Source organism: Solanum dulcamara, chromosome 11 (genome assembly GCF_947179165.1).
Source record: "Solanum dulcamara chromosome 11, daSolDulc1.2, whole genome shotgun sequence".
Classification (NCBI taxonomy): Eukaryota; Viridiplantae; Streptophyta; class Magnoliopsida; order Solanales; family Solanaceae; genus Solanum; species Solanum dulcamara.
In genome coordinates, this window is record NC_077247.1 from 21,434,627 (window position 1) to 21,450,433 (window position 15,807).

Genomic DNA, 15,807 nt, shown 5'->3' on the forward strand with positions numbered 1-15,807 from the left:
AGTGGAGAAATGCAATTTCGTGCCAAGAATCTCGAACAATTCTCTCCAAAAGTTTCCGGTGAAGCGTGGGTCTCTGTCACTGATGATATGCCTTGGCAATCCCCAATACTTCACCACGTTCTTGAAGAATAGCCTGGCAGCCTCCTTAGCAGTACAACCTGCCGTGGCGGGCATGAAACTGGCATACTTGGAGAACCTGTCCACCACGACCATAATTGTCCCGTACCCATCGGACTTCGGCAGGCATGTGATGAAGTCCATGGTCACGCTCTCCCATGGACGCTCCGCTATGGGCAGGGGCTCCAAGAGTCCTCCTGGTTGACGCTGCTCTACTTTGTCTTGCTGGCACACAAGATAAGTCTGCACATAGCATTCAATATCGTCTCGCATGCGTGGCCAGTAGTAAATTGCCTCAATCAATGCCCTCGAGCGACGCTGCCCTGGATGTCCGGCCCATAATGTGTCGTGACTTTCCTTCATGATTTGTCGCCTGATAGTTCCGAATTTCGGCACATAGATCCTTCGCCCGGCGGTAAGCAAGAGTCCATCTTCTACCCAGAAGCGCCTTGTCTTGCCCTGAACGGACTCCATAAGCCTCTTTGCCTCTGGATCATGCTGCAGACCATTCTTGATTGCATCCTGGATGTCACAATGTGCTGTGGTGATGGCCGCTAGCTCGAACTTCCTGCTAAGGGCATCGGCCACAACATTGCCTTTGCCCGGCTTGTACTCCAGCTCGTAGTCGAACTCAGCCAAGAAGTCTTGCCACCTAGCTTGCTTCGGGGTGAGTTTCTTTTGTGACTGGAAGTAGCTAGTGGCCACGTTGTCGGTCTTGACTAAGAACTTGGAGCCAAGTAAGTAGTGTCTCCACGTGCGTAGACAATGGACGATGGATGTCATCTCCTTCTCCTACACGGTGTACCGCCATTCTGTCTCGTTCAGCTTGCGGCTTTCGAAGGCGATGGGGTGCCTCTCTTACATCAATACTCCCCCAATGGCATAGTCGGAGGCATCCGTATGCACTTCGAATGTCTTGGAGAATTCAGGCAATGCTAGGACCGGCTCCTCTGTCACGGCAGCCTTGAGGTCTTCAAAGGCCTCCTTGCATTCCTCGCCCCAAACCCACTGCTTATTCTTCTTCAATAGCTTAGTAAGTGGAGCGGCTTTGGCGGAGTAGGCGCTTATGAACCTGCGATAATAGTTAGCAAGTCCAAGAAAAGATCTAAGTTCGGTTACCTTTGTGGGCGCCTCCCACTCTTTGATGGCCTGAACTTTTACTTCGTCCATCCGTAGCTCTCCCTGGCTGATAACATGTCCCAAGAAGTGCACTTCATGTTGGGCGAACTCGCACTTCTCCCGCTTGATGAAAAGCTCATTCTCGCGCAAGACTTGGAATACTTTCTTTAGATGCTCTACGTGCTCATCCAAGGTATTGCTATAGATGACTATGTCATCCAAGTAGACTACCACGAACCGATCTAAGTAGGGGTGGAAGATTTTGTTCATTAATGTGCAAAAGGTGGCAGGTGCATTGGTTAAGCCGAAGGGCATCACCAACCACTCGTAAGCTCCGTACCTCGTCACACATGTTGTCTTTGGTTCATCTCCCTCTGCTATGCGTACCTGGTAGTAGCCCTTCCTTAAATCCACCTTGGTGAAGTACTTGGCCTGTCCAAGTCTATCAAACAAGTCGGCAATGAGCGGGATGGGATACTTGTTCTTCACGGTCACCTTATTGAGCGCCCGATAGTCTATGCATAGGCGCAACGAGCCATCCTTCTTCTTTTGAAACAACACCGGTGCGCCATAAGATGCCTTGGATGGACGGATATGACTGGCCTCGAGGAGCTCCTTCAACTGCTTCCTCAGCTCCTCTAACTCGGGTGGAGCCATGCGGTATGGTGGGTATGCGGGCGGCCTTGCTCCTGGCTCCAGCTCGATCCTATGGTCTACCTCGCGCCTTGGAGGTAGGTGTCTTGGCAACTCTTCGGGCATCACGTCTTTGTTTTCTTCAAGCACCTTCTCTATGCAAGGTGGTAATGTCTTCTTAGCACCATTGCCTTCATCCAAGCTCGCAATAGTGGCTACGAACGTCGGCTCCCCCTTCTTTAGGCCCATCACAAGCTGCATGGCCGACAGGTGGGCTTGTCCTTCCTTCTTTGGCATCTTGACTAGAGGTACCATGCAGGGTCCCTCTCGCTCCATCACTAAGAGTTGTTGGAGGTAGGGATCGATCATCGTGTGGTACCGTTGGAAGAACTCCTATCCAAGGATGATATCAAAGATATCTAAGGGGGCGATAGTGAAGCTTGTATTACCTTGCCACTTGCCCAACGTGATGTCCACTCCATGAGCGACTCCGCACACGGGAGTCAATGGTGCGTTGACCGTCTTCAGGCGGGTGTTGCTTGGCCCATAACTTAGCCCCAACCTTGTTGCCGCCGTCTTGGTCATAACATTGGCTTCTGATCCAGAATCCACCATGGCACGAGCTGGTCGTCCGTTGATGGATATGTCAACATATTGGGTAGAGTAGTCCCCCGCCTTCTCAGCTTGCTTTGCAATGGCTCCACATAGCCCGATCATGCCTAGCTGAGTTGTGTCTGAGCCCTGCCCTTGGTCTACTTCCTTGTCCTTTCGCTCCCGCAGTATGGCACCAAGGTTCTTCATCTCCGGACACCTAGCATAGCCGTGAGGACCTCCACATATGTAGCATCCGCTGCCCTTCGTGGTCTGCTCTTTTCTCTCGGCGTCGCCCTGTCGCCCGAACTTCCTACCGTCGGACTTGTTGGAATCATGGCTCTTGGGTGGAGGATGTTGCTCTTTGCCTTTGCCACGATCTCCCCCACCTTTGGCATGACTACTCCTTATTTCTTTGCCCTTGCCTCTGTCATACCTGTCATGCTTAAAGTCCGTCAAGGCTTCGGCTTGGGTGATGGCCTCATCGATGGTGCTGACTTGACGGCGCTCCAACTCCATCTTGGCCCAACTCTGCAGCCCATCCATGAAGTGGAAGAGCATATCTTCATTTGTAAGGTTGGGGATTTGAAGCGTAAGGGTAGTGAACTCTTTCACATAGGCCCGTATGCTACCCGTATGCTTCAGCTCCCAGAACTTGCGTTTGGCCTCATAGATGACATTGTTGGGGAAGAAGGTCTTCTTGAACTCGTCCCGGAATTGCTCCCAGGTGTTGATGGTGCATAGACCCTTCCCGATCTCGGACTCCTTGCGCTTCTACCATAACATAGCCATCTCCGAGAGGTATAGCACGGCCGTGTTGATCCTCGTCTCATCGCTCTTCACTTTGTTACACTTGAAGTAATTCTCCAAGTGCCAAAGGAAGTTCTCCACCTCTTGTGCATCACAGGCACCTTTGAACATTGGTGGCTTGGGAGCCTCAATCTTGGCCTCCCGGTCCGCGCTGGACGTCATGCATCTCCCGGCATCTATATCTCCTTTGAGTGCTGCTATCTCGGCCTTCATGGTCTCCATCGTGCTTAGCGCGTCCATGAGCCGACACTCCAAGGAAGTGATCACCTCCTTCACCTCGTACTCGGCAGCCTTGTGCACCTCCAACTCCTTCCGGATATTGTCGTTCTCCTCAAGGGTGAACTCCTCTAGAGACTTGAACTTGCCGTCGACCTTGTTCAAGCGCTTGCCTAATATCTCCACAGCTTGCCGGGCAGCATCTACCCTTGCAATCCACTCCATGCCGGGCGTGACGTCCACGGGATCCTCGCCTCGCTCATCGTCACTCACCTTAGTGGCCGAGGGTGAGTAGGATGTTAGGGCCTCGCTTGGTGTAGGCTCAAGCGGCACCTCCTCATTTCTCTTAGAGTTTTTCTTTCCCTTGCAGTGCTTTCTTCCAACATCTTGCTTGACGTTGGTGGCGGTAGTGGCGTTGATATCTCCCTCACTTGCCATATCCTTTAGTAGAACCTTGCTCTGATACCACGTTGTCACGGACTTAGACTTCCACTAAGACTTCCATGCGGCACTTGACAACTTACTCACGAATCTTTCACGATCTTGTAAGCTCAAGTAAGCCTTTAAGACTAGATCGCTAAGGGAATACTAGATTGCAAGAAAGACAAGAGAGCTTTTATGAAGAAGGCTTTTGTATTGCTTTGGAAGAATGCTTGATTGCTTGATGGTTTGCTACAAATGAATGCCCCCTCTATTTATACTACTCCTAAGAGGCTCAAGTATAAATAAAAATTGTTATACAAGTCCCTCCATATTTACAAAGAAGTCCATCTCTAGAATTTTCTACACACTCTAGAGAATTCTAAGTCTTTCAAGACTTCTCTACAAGCTTCTATAGGGATCTAGAGTCTTCCACTAACCTCTCCAAGACTCTACATTCTTCTACCTTCTTCAAGATCAAGTGGCGGGCCATAACAATATGCTCTAAAGCACTTATGATTTGACTTAGTTTATTTAATACAATTTATAAATTGAGATTAATTTATAAGTTAAAAAAAATAAGTTGACTTATTCAACTTATTTTTTTTGGTTTATAAGTTGATTTAAATAAGTTAAGTCAAACAGACATAATTATTTTTTGGAGCTTATTTTAAGCATAAAATAATTTTAAGTTAACCAGTCAAACACTCAAAAAAACTGAAAAACTTATAAGTCAATCCAAACGGGCTCTTAGTTGGCCACTACAAATGTATTCAAAAACAAGCCTGAGGAGCTATCATCATGAAAGATAGAAAACAAAGTAAATTCTCCAATTACTAACCAGAAACAAGGGTGGAAATTGGAAGAGAGAGTTTTTTAGGATTTATACATATTTACACTTTTATTAACTTATAATTATTTTTAAAAAAATTATAAATAACAAATTGAAAAAAACAATAAGTAAAAAGTCCATCGACATTTCTAAGGATTCATGCTTTTAGTTACTTACTAATTAACCTTTGCTTCTTTTTTTAAAACTATATGGTAATTTCTAAACATGTATATATGTTAATTTGTGACATTTCGAATATTACTTTTATAGATATGAAATAACAAGAATAATGGAAAAGGTGGTTAGTGGATTGCATTTATAAGTTAAAATTGACGATACATATTTTTTTTTCTATACAAATTAAATAAATCATTATCCAAAATAAATTAGGATACTCTATTACCATTTTTTTTTGTTTTTTACAATTTTACTATGACTTAAATTTTCAAGGACATAAAAGTGTTTCAATATTTAAATGTTATTTAAAGGATATTTTAGTCAATCAATATTTATATTTATGATTTTACAATAATATTAGATTCACCGCATGTGCATGCCTAGTCATGAGACTCATATAACCTTGAAATATTATCCAAGTGTCTTTTTCAAAGTTTTTTATTAGTGCCACCGAGATCTAGGCGTTGAAGCATTAGACAACCTGTAAGTTACTAAATTAGCTCGAATCATCATTTGTGGCTCAAATTTATGTCGTCAAGAAGTACATGTTACATCTCAATAATACCCAATCACTTGTATCCTAATTATCAATAACCAAGTCTATACAATAGTAGCGTTTTCTTAGAAAATTGCATGGTGCTGGTCATCTCGTCTCTTATTCAACTGTAACATACAAATTGAATTTAGAAAAAGCTAATTCCACAATTAGCTTCAATCATCATAACAAAGAATTAAGTTTGTTAAATAAATTAATAACATATACCTTTGTTTTGATTTTGCAGATGTTCATATTTCTGAGGCAATAATATCCTAGTAAATTTTTTGCAGGGAAGATGGGAATAACATTTTCTAGTCTGTTTGCCAATTTCGAGGATTTTGATAGTCGGGTTGATTCATATTTGGTGAGAACGTTAAGTTTAAGAAGCGATGATATGAGAAATGCATTACAGCCCAGGAATTTCAATGACCAAATTATTAGAAAGTCAAAAATTTTGAAGTCATTTGGTTCTAGGAATATGATCTTTGAGGGATCTCTTACCTATAAAAGGAGGGAATTTGAGACCAAGATTGTATTGAGGACTCTTATTTCTGATAAGGAGGATAAAAAGATCACTAGATCAGACAACCTGTGGAACAGGGCTGAAGTTTCTCCGAAATTGCAAAGTATCTCCGATAAAGATACTAGGATGCTACCAGCAGAGTACGGAACTTAGTCTGTACTTGTGAACTAGTAACTCTAGGCTGCTAGATGAAGAAGCAGGAGAGATACCAACGGCATGGGTATTATTGAACTCAAAAGCAAAAGAAAGCCATGAGCTTGCAATTGAGTCTGTTCTTGTTTATTGCTTATTAGTAAAATCAAAATCTTGGAACATAAAAGTTAAAAAAGACAACTTTTGAGGAATAATAAGGAAAAGGTGCTTAAGTTTTGTAAATTTATACTATAATAATATTTTAATAGCATTAGATTAATTGCAATACAGCCTAACTAATATATAATTTTGCAATTTATTTTTTACAATGGCAGTTTATTTTAACTTCTTATAACAGGTAGCATGCCTTCTTTTATGAGTTATTAACTTCACCTATTATGTGTTGTTTTCTATAATTATCTTTTAGATGATTTGGTAACATATTGAGTGCATACAACTTAATTAAACTAAATGCAATATTAGGTAATTGCTATAACGGAGATTAGATAACTCAATAGGTATATAAAAAAGTATAAATACATAAAATTCTTCATATTTGCTTACCTAACTCGTATCAAAAGAAAATGTAAGAAATTGGGCTCCAAGCGCATCCACCGTTGCACAGTATAAACGAGTGAGAGTGGTCCAGTTCGTGGCTAGATTCCGAAATCTACTTCTGGAAAAACAATAAGAAGACTTATCAAGGAGAAGAGTATAAACAAGTGAGAGGGGACAGAGTGATCTTGCAAATACAAAAACATTTACTCATCTCAAGTTGGTATAGACTTGTCTACTTAATTCTATCTTCATTGTTTTGTAAGGAAACAATACAACATAATGTCTGCTCTTTTACATTTAAAATTTTTGAACTTTGCTTGCAATGTACAACTTACTCCACTTATATTGGCCACAACTAAAACTAGTTAGATCTCACAAAAAAGAGAAAAAAAATCAACTAAGATGGCTTTCTCTGCAGCATTTTCACACACCTCCTTCATATATTCTTCATCTTTCTCACAAATAAGAAAAAGTAGAATTAATTATAGCCCTTTTATTATTAAAGCAGAAAATAATTCATCTGAACCAAAAGAAAATAACGAGAAACCAAAATCCCAACAAGCAGCAACAACCAAAATTGGTTTGTCAACATATCACACATCTCATTGAGTATGTGCTGGCTCCTCCAAACATAATGCATTTTTAGAGGATCCAATACATGTGTGACAACATCTTTGGAGAGACCACAACAGGGGCAGATTGGTTTGTCAAGGATAGGACTCAAACAAACTTTATATTTTTGCTGAAAAGGTATGGTAGAGGACTCAAACAATTTATTTTTTAACTTAGCAGATGCCCCGTGAAATAAGTGCAAGTTGGTCCGGAACCAAGTTTATAAATAAAAATGAGAAAGAAAAAAGAAACCTCACTTTCAGATTGTAATCAATGTTGTACAAGGGTAAGTAAATGGCTAAACCAAAATTAGTATGATCAACTTAACTAATTTTTTTGTTCTCAGCAACAAACCCCAAATATAAATGACAGAACACCAAGAGTTACTATAATAATGTACATATGCTTCACAGACATGACCATTGATTTGTACCAAATTCCAAACATACCCAATTGATTCTCCTGGACAACCAAAATTTGTAGATATTGAAGGCTTTAAAGCATGAATTTGCCAATTTTCATTGAAAAGTCTGAAGAGAGCCTTGCTCTTAACGGAATTTTGAGCTACTCCACATTCTTTCTTTCTCTATAGAGGACACTATTCTAGAGCTATTTGAGGACCTATTTTCTTTGTGAGACACGGATATCTCCCTCTCTTTAACGAGATGCAAACTTATTCTTCTTTCAACGTACAATTACTCTCTTTTATACGGTAAATAAATTGGAGACTTTATAGAACTAGCCACAACTAAGGATGCAGTAAGTTGCTAACTAAGACTCAAGCCTATAAACCAGTTAGATCCCTCCAGCTTGACGTCACCACTGCCTTTCCAGTAAGGTTCTAATCTACTAGATAATTCCCTCAAAAGAACTAAAATATGGATGTATTACCATCATTAATATCTGATATAACTAGTATTTCTTGTGATAGAGATAACGAAAAGAGCACGTACATACACAGGGAGTTCACTAACAAACTCAATAATATGATTAACAAACTCAATAAAAAACTTCTTTAGCTAGTTTTTTTCCATGATATAATACAAATCGAACACAATAGACTAGCATTACTCTTTTACTCAGAAACAGAGAAATACCAAGGCAACAACCATTTTGAATAAAATTAGAGTTCATTGTTTACATTACCTCTACAAAATTGAAACCCTAAAAAGGAGAAGAGTTGACATTACCTCAACAAAATTGAAACCCTAAAGTTGAAAAATCCAAATCTCCTCTAAGCGATGAGAACTCTGTGAAATTTTGATGAAATTTAGATGGGAAATGAATTTAGCGATGGGAACATGTTAGTGAGCTGAGGGAACTGAATATTAAAGTAAATGAAAAGATTTAATTTAGAGAGAGGGTAGGGAGAGGGACGCAGCGAGAGAATTGAGGGAGTTGAGTGATTTAATTGTATTAGAATTTAATATAATATTACTTTCCCCGACTACAGTAATCGAAAAATTTAAATTATTTTTTAATTAAAAAATATTATATCATGGCCGACTACAGCGGTAGCTATTTAAAATTATTTTTTAATTATTTTAATACATTTTCGACTACAGTAATCGGATAACGGGTTAATTATTTTGTTGACTTTATTTCACAAAACTTACGACTTCAGTTGTCAAAAATATAGTCGGATAAAATTTGAATAAATGACAATAATATAAATTTTAATGTACCGATTACTGTAGTTAAAAAAAAATTCAGACTTCCGATCACACATTTGTAGTTGACAGTTATAGTCGGAAAATAGCTTATTTATAGTAGTGTATGAATACAACCGATGTAATTTTTATTAGCTTCCTTTAGTGTAATTTTTTTTCTAATTTCATGACTTTCAAAATCTTATCAATTGTATTCACCTAATACTTGACAGCAAATAGTAGTAGTGCTTAATAGCTTGCTTGCAAACATATGGGTTGTTTTTCCAGACGGTTTTGACTATCGTTGGGGATCATAGAGACACGGTGTAGTTTCTGATTGATTTACGCTCCGCAAATCATGATTGTCATATTCTTGTTTTGGCTTACTTTGGAGTATCTCTCTATAAGATGTGTACTTAGGATACAAATGTATTTTTTTCTGCCACCACAGGTAACACAAACAAATCTTAGAACCAGGGTCTATTTTTGTTTGCCTCCATAGGCCAAGAAACTGTTTTGTTTGTTTTTTCTAGTTTATTTCCAAGTCACACATAATGATGCAAGCATTATTAGTAAAAGTACGCAGAGCGAGAGTTATCTGAATCTTCGTGAATGTGGTATTTGAATTAAGTGTGACTTACAATTTACCTTCTTCGGAGCCTAAATTTTGTGGCAAATCTTAAATCCAAACAGAGAGGACAGATCTTGTTAGTAGATGGCACGACCCAAGTCTAGGGCCCAGACGTGACATGACGAATGAGACACCCGGAGGTACCTCACCCAAGCCTCTTAAAATTCATTAAGCATTTCATTGGTAATGATAAACAAATCAAAGGAAACATAAGGGATATAGGAGTCAAAGACAACATAACATCCTTTACTATGTCCAACGATACCTTCTATATTAAGACTTGGCGGGGGCTAAGACATGTCCCTAGCTCATCCTCAAGATTAAGTCAAAAATACCAAACTTAATTTAAATGTCTAAACATAACATAAACTAGATAAGATAGGAATGTCGTTCTTGGAACATGGAAACTCACCAAAGTGGTAGCCTTCAATGTTCAACTTAGCCATGGGGAGGAGAGTGTGGAGCGACGCCGGTCCCTACATGGTGATATCATGTAGGAAAAAGTATGCGTCAGTATTTTGAATGTACTAAGTATGTGAGAATTCTAAAAAATGAAGAACATAAGAGAGAGACATGTATAGGCAATATGCATAAGTGAATGCATGCATGAGAAATCATCATGTGAATTCTTAAAATATTCATTTTGTGGGGAAGCGACCATAACTGACATTTAAGACCATGCAAGCTATCCCTTACATTGGCACGGGGAGTCTACTTGCCAGGTAGAACTTTGATCAACTTTAAACATTCTTTAACTTTAACTTTAATGGCTAACCGTGGACCCACTAGCCTAAAATAGCCGACAAGGGCCCCTATGGTGGTACATAGTTAATATAACATGAAACTTTACTTAAGGACCCCTTCGGTCGAGCCCTCATCTACATGCTACATTCGATTCTAGGTCAAGTCCCACAGAATAACATTTAAACATTAATATAACATAAGCATTATATAACTTTAACATTAAAACATCAATTGGTGGAATAGCTCATTAAAACCTTTCATTTGATTCAATGCGAGAATTGTCTTTTCACATTGAAACCTTACTTTGGCTAAGAAACCCTTTTCATCAATCATTTCATAAAAACTCCCTTTCATATGCATGTACTTCATAACATTCATTTGGAGTCAAACTTTATTTCAACTTTACTTTATCATAAGAAACTAGGTGGGTTCATTTCGTAAAAACCTTTAAATGCCTTTAAATAATTTTTGCATGTGTGAGAGTAATGAAAATGCATAAAATATACATTCTTAAAACAACCCGCCACATATGTCTTAAAAGTCTTTTCAAGCCTTCATATAGGCTCTTTAATAACGTTATAACTTCATGAAATTAAGAGTCAATATCCATCAATATATGTAAAGAAACTTCAAATATATCATAATCTATGCATTTAAAGTCATCATGTAAAGCCCATAAGATTTCATCATTTTGAATTGAAATGCTAGGTTGAGAAAATATTTGGGCTCCATGGATGGAAGGACCCATGGATGAAAACCCACATACCTTGGGGAAACGAAATCCCTAAGAACACTTGAGGAAGAAAGGAGACTTGAATGCCTTGAATTGGGAAACCCTAGCCTTGCCTTGAAGCCCTTGGAAGAACTTGAGAGGAGAGGATTTGTGTTGGAGAAGTTAGCGTGAAATAAATAAGGGCTTTGAAGGGTCTAGGGTCTTTAGATAGGTGAATTTTGCCCTCAAAATGACACCACCTTGGGTTATAATGCAGGAAAAAACCAAAATGTCCCTTTAAAGATCTGGCTGGAAGAGACTTCACGAGGACCCTTCACGATCCGTGGTGGGGTCCCGTGATAAGAAACTTAGAGAAATTCATAAAAAGGGACTAGTAGGGTAGTCTCTGAAGTTTCTTCACAGACACCTTAACGCTCCGTGAAACACACCATGGCCCATGATAGTCGTCTGTGCACCCTGCCTTTGGGAAATTTCTGAGGACTTTAGGGAGGTCTCACTACATAGGGCTTCATGGCTCGTGGTTCTCACCATGGTCCGTGGTCTTCCATTGTGGTCCATCCTCTGTAGATTATGTAACACCCCCTAAAACGTTGGATGTGGTGTTTCAATTATCGACGAAAATAATACTGCTTCTGTATTTTGGGAATAATTTTTCATAGGATCATCCACATTAGGTGATTCACTTTTTGAATAACCCCAACTTCATTACCTAAAACTTTTGTAAAGACCCTATTTTAAGATTCGAAGGATATGTAGGTTAAATAAATTAATTTTTGCAAGACATAGTGTTGTGACGAAATGAGGTATTTGTAGAAAAAAAATCATATCTCACGGTAGATGCTCTAAATCAGTTGATTCTTGAATGACATGAAAGTAGAATTCTAGAGCTACAATTCATATGAGACACCAAATCTTAATGAGAAAGTTATCTTGTTCAAATGCAGCTCCAAAAATAATTATTCCGTTAAAAGAAGATTCATCTCACCAACCATGGAAAAATCTAGATCCATACCCATGACATCACAATCCTCTGTTGAATTTTCAAGATCATCCTTTGTAATTATTTTTATTTATTATTGGGTCCTCCTCCTCACCTATAAATACTCACCTTATTTTCTCATTTTATTTATCAAACTTTCTCTGTATACACTTCTTTACTCATTCTCAAATATAGTTTTAGTTTTTAGTAGTGTAGAAATACTATTTCGGTAATTCTAATATCCGGGTAGTACACAAAACACTCCGATGAGGAGAAAAAGGCTAGGGGTTCAAGAGTGTTCATTGAGTTCTTCAATTCAGAGTAAAGCTTTAAATTCTAGGTATGTAAGGCTATTCATAGCATTGGATTGAGTTCGTCCATGCGCCAAATATTTAAATTTATCATAATTGAGTTATAGTTGAGTTTTACCCTAATTTTTGAATTCTAAATGAGTTAATTCTTCTTCTATTGAGTTAGATATATTTATGCATTGAGATTATTATTATTATCTATCATATTATTAGAATTATTGTTCGTGGTTACTTTTCCATGAACCTTAATTGATTGGATGTTCATGAATATTTTTACGCTTGTTTTGAGTAAATATGTTGGATTTTAATATTTATTGACAAAAAGAGTGTTTTGAATTAATAATATATATGTATTTTATTAAGTTTTGAACGAGCAAAAGAATTGAGTTTAAATAAATTTGATTCTTTGGATTAAACGATGTTTTGAGTAAGATGTTTTGATGAGATGTAAATGATGTTTTGAAGTCTAATGATTGATGAAGAGGTAATGAGATGCGTTTGATGTTTTAAATAAAAGTCCAATAAGACTAGACGATGAGTTTAATATGAGCACATATTTTGGGAGTAGTATTGAGCACCGAGTTAGGTAAGAATTTAATTGGCTCAAACCCCAGAACTACGTAGCCGGCGTAGGATGGAGGCTATGCCTCTTAAGTCCCCTAAAAAGGACTTTGATGATTGGATCCAAGATGGTGATCTCCTTTACCCTGGCAAGGTATTGGATGGATGTGGCAACGACATCGCTTCATTGTATCATCACTAGCTCATAAGTGATGGTTGTCGGTTAGAGAAACTCCCAACTGAGTAAACATTGCTTATTATTATTTTTAAACTTCCATTACATATTGATGTTAAGATGATGTTGAATTCTGAGCTGAGTCTTCCTAAGATGAGTTTCTTGATATATGTCCTTACTTTCCTGCCATTTTACATACTCATAATTTCATGTACTGACGTCATTCGACCTGCATTATTTTATGATGGAGCTACAGGTGTTAGAGATCCTCACCAAGCGTATCATTGAAGATCATTACTTTTCAGCTATTTGGTGAGTCCTTTTTGTATTCGGAGGAACTTTTATCCTTTTATTATTGTTGAGTATTATGTTTCTTTTGAGGTAGTCATGGACATGTCATTGGCACCATCTGATAGTGTTAGAGGCTTCATAGACAGAGTTTGATGATGTAATTGGAGTAGTTCTCCTTCGAAACTATTTTTTCTAAGAATTATTTCTTTTCTTTGATGTTGATGATGGCGAGCCCACATAAGTATTCTTATTTTCACTTAAGTCTTTCGCTGATGAACGAATGAGTGATGAGACCAAGTGGTTCTTTGGAGGCTAGAGATGGTTTTTGAATGCCGGTAACGCCTACGGTACCCTCTCGTAGTGTGACAGACTAAGCTTCTGAATCTCCACCACGGTTGCACACCACAGTCCGTGGTGCTTACCACGGTCTGTGAAGGCTTCCGTAGTCAGCTTCTGGTGCCAGTTTTCTGCAACTTTTGAGAATTCCTCCTTTGATCCTTTGTTTAGGACTTTTCATGTTTCCAGGGTCTTACAGTAAAACAGACGATCATTCATCTGTGAGGCCAATAGATTGTTGCAAAACGTCAAGGTGTATGGTTGGCAATCTAAATTCAACTCAGTAGTGGGTGAAACTCCAAATTTGTGATGTCACAAGTATTCTGAATTAGCATCAAGAAAGTAATGAAATGTTCAAGTGTTTCGAGTAGTATTAGTTAGATGTCCCATTGGTGTCACGACCCAAGCCTAGGGCCTAGAGAATGCACGGTGAATGAGGCACCGGGGGTACCTCACCCAAGCCTCTTAGCATTCATTAAGCATTTCATTGGTAATGATTAACAAATTAAGCAGAAACATAAGGGATATAGGGACTAAGGGAGAACATCATAAAATAAGAGTCAACATCAACCTTATATCATCATACATTTATGTCCAAACATACCTCTACTAATAGACTTGGCGAAGGCTAAGACATGTCCTTAGATCACCCTCAAATAAACTAACAATGAAGTACCAAAATAGGTGTTTTAATGCCTCAACATAACATATGCTAGAAAGGAGAGAAGTATTGTTCCCAAAATAATGGGAACTCACCAAAATAGCCTTCAATCGATCCGAACTAACCACGTGGAGGAGGAGGAACACCGGTCCCTACATGGTGATATCATGTAGGCAAAAAAGTATGCATTAGTACTTTGAATATACTAAGTATGTAGACATGCAACATAATAAAACATTAAGACATTCATAAGGTAAAATACTTGAGTGAATGTATGTATGAGTAATCAAGTACATAGCATTTAATCATACATATGTGGGAAAATGACTATAACCAACATTTTAGACCATGTGAGCTATTACATGGAATCCAACATAACCCCTACATTGTCACGGGGAGACTACTTGCCGGATAGAACTCCATTAAGTTTACATTCAATTATTTAACATTTGGTGGCTACAAATGCCTAGCCGACAAAGGCTCATATGGTGGCACATAGTTAATGCAATATAAGACTTTACTTAAGGACACCTTCGGTCGAGTTCCCATCTACATGCTACATTCGATGCTAAGTCAAATCCCACGGAATAGTATAATACTTCAAAAATAGTCATATCATATAACTTGAGAATTCAAACATCACATTCGGTAGAATAGCTCATTAAAACCTTTGGTTTATAATATCATCATGGCTGTCACACCCTATTTACCATCCTACTAATGAACCTTGATTTATAAGAAAATTAGGTCTACAATCAGTGATGGTATTCGGGGTACCATGCTAATCGAACCTGCCTTTTTTTTGAAAAATGTTCAAAAGAGTTGACGGCATAGAGAGATGTCATACATGTCATATCATAACCTTAAACATTTTATTTAATTCAACGTGAGGATTTTTCTTTCACATTGAAACCTTACTTTGGCTAAGAAACCCTTTTTATCAATCAATCATTTCATAAAGACTCCCATTTCATAAGCATTTACTTCATAACATTCATTGGAGTCAAACTTCATTTCAACTTTACTTCATCATAAGAAACTAGGTGGGTTCATTTTGTAAAAACCTTCCAATGCCTTTAAAGAATTCTTGCATGCATGAGAGTAATGGAAATGCATAAAATACGCATTCTTAAAGCAACCCACCATATATGTCTTAAAAACTCTTTTCAAGCCTTCATATAGGCACTTTAATAACATCATAACTTCATGAAACCAAGAGTCAATATCCATCAATATATGTAAAGAAACTTCAAATATATCATAATCTATGCATTTAAAGTCATCATGTAAAAGCCCATAAGATTTCATCATTTTGAATAGAAATACTAGATTGAGAAAATATTTAGTCTCCATGGGTGGAAGGACCCATGGATGAAAACCCATATACCTCGCTTGAATTCACTAGTAATTAAAGAAGAACCTTGAAGAAGTTGGAAACCCTAGCTTGAATTTGGAGAG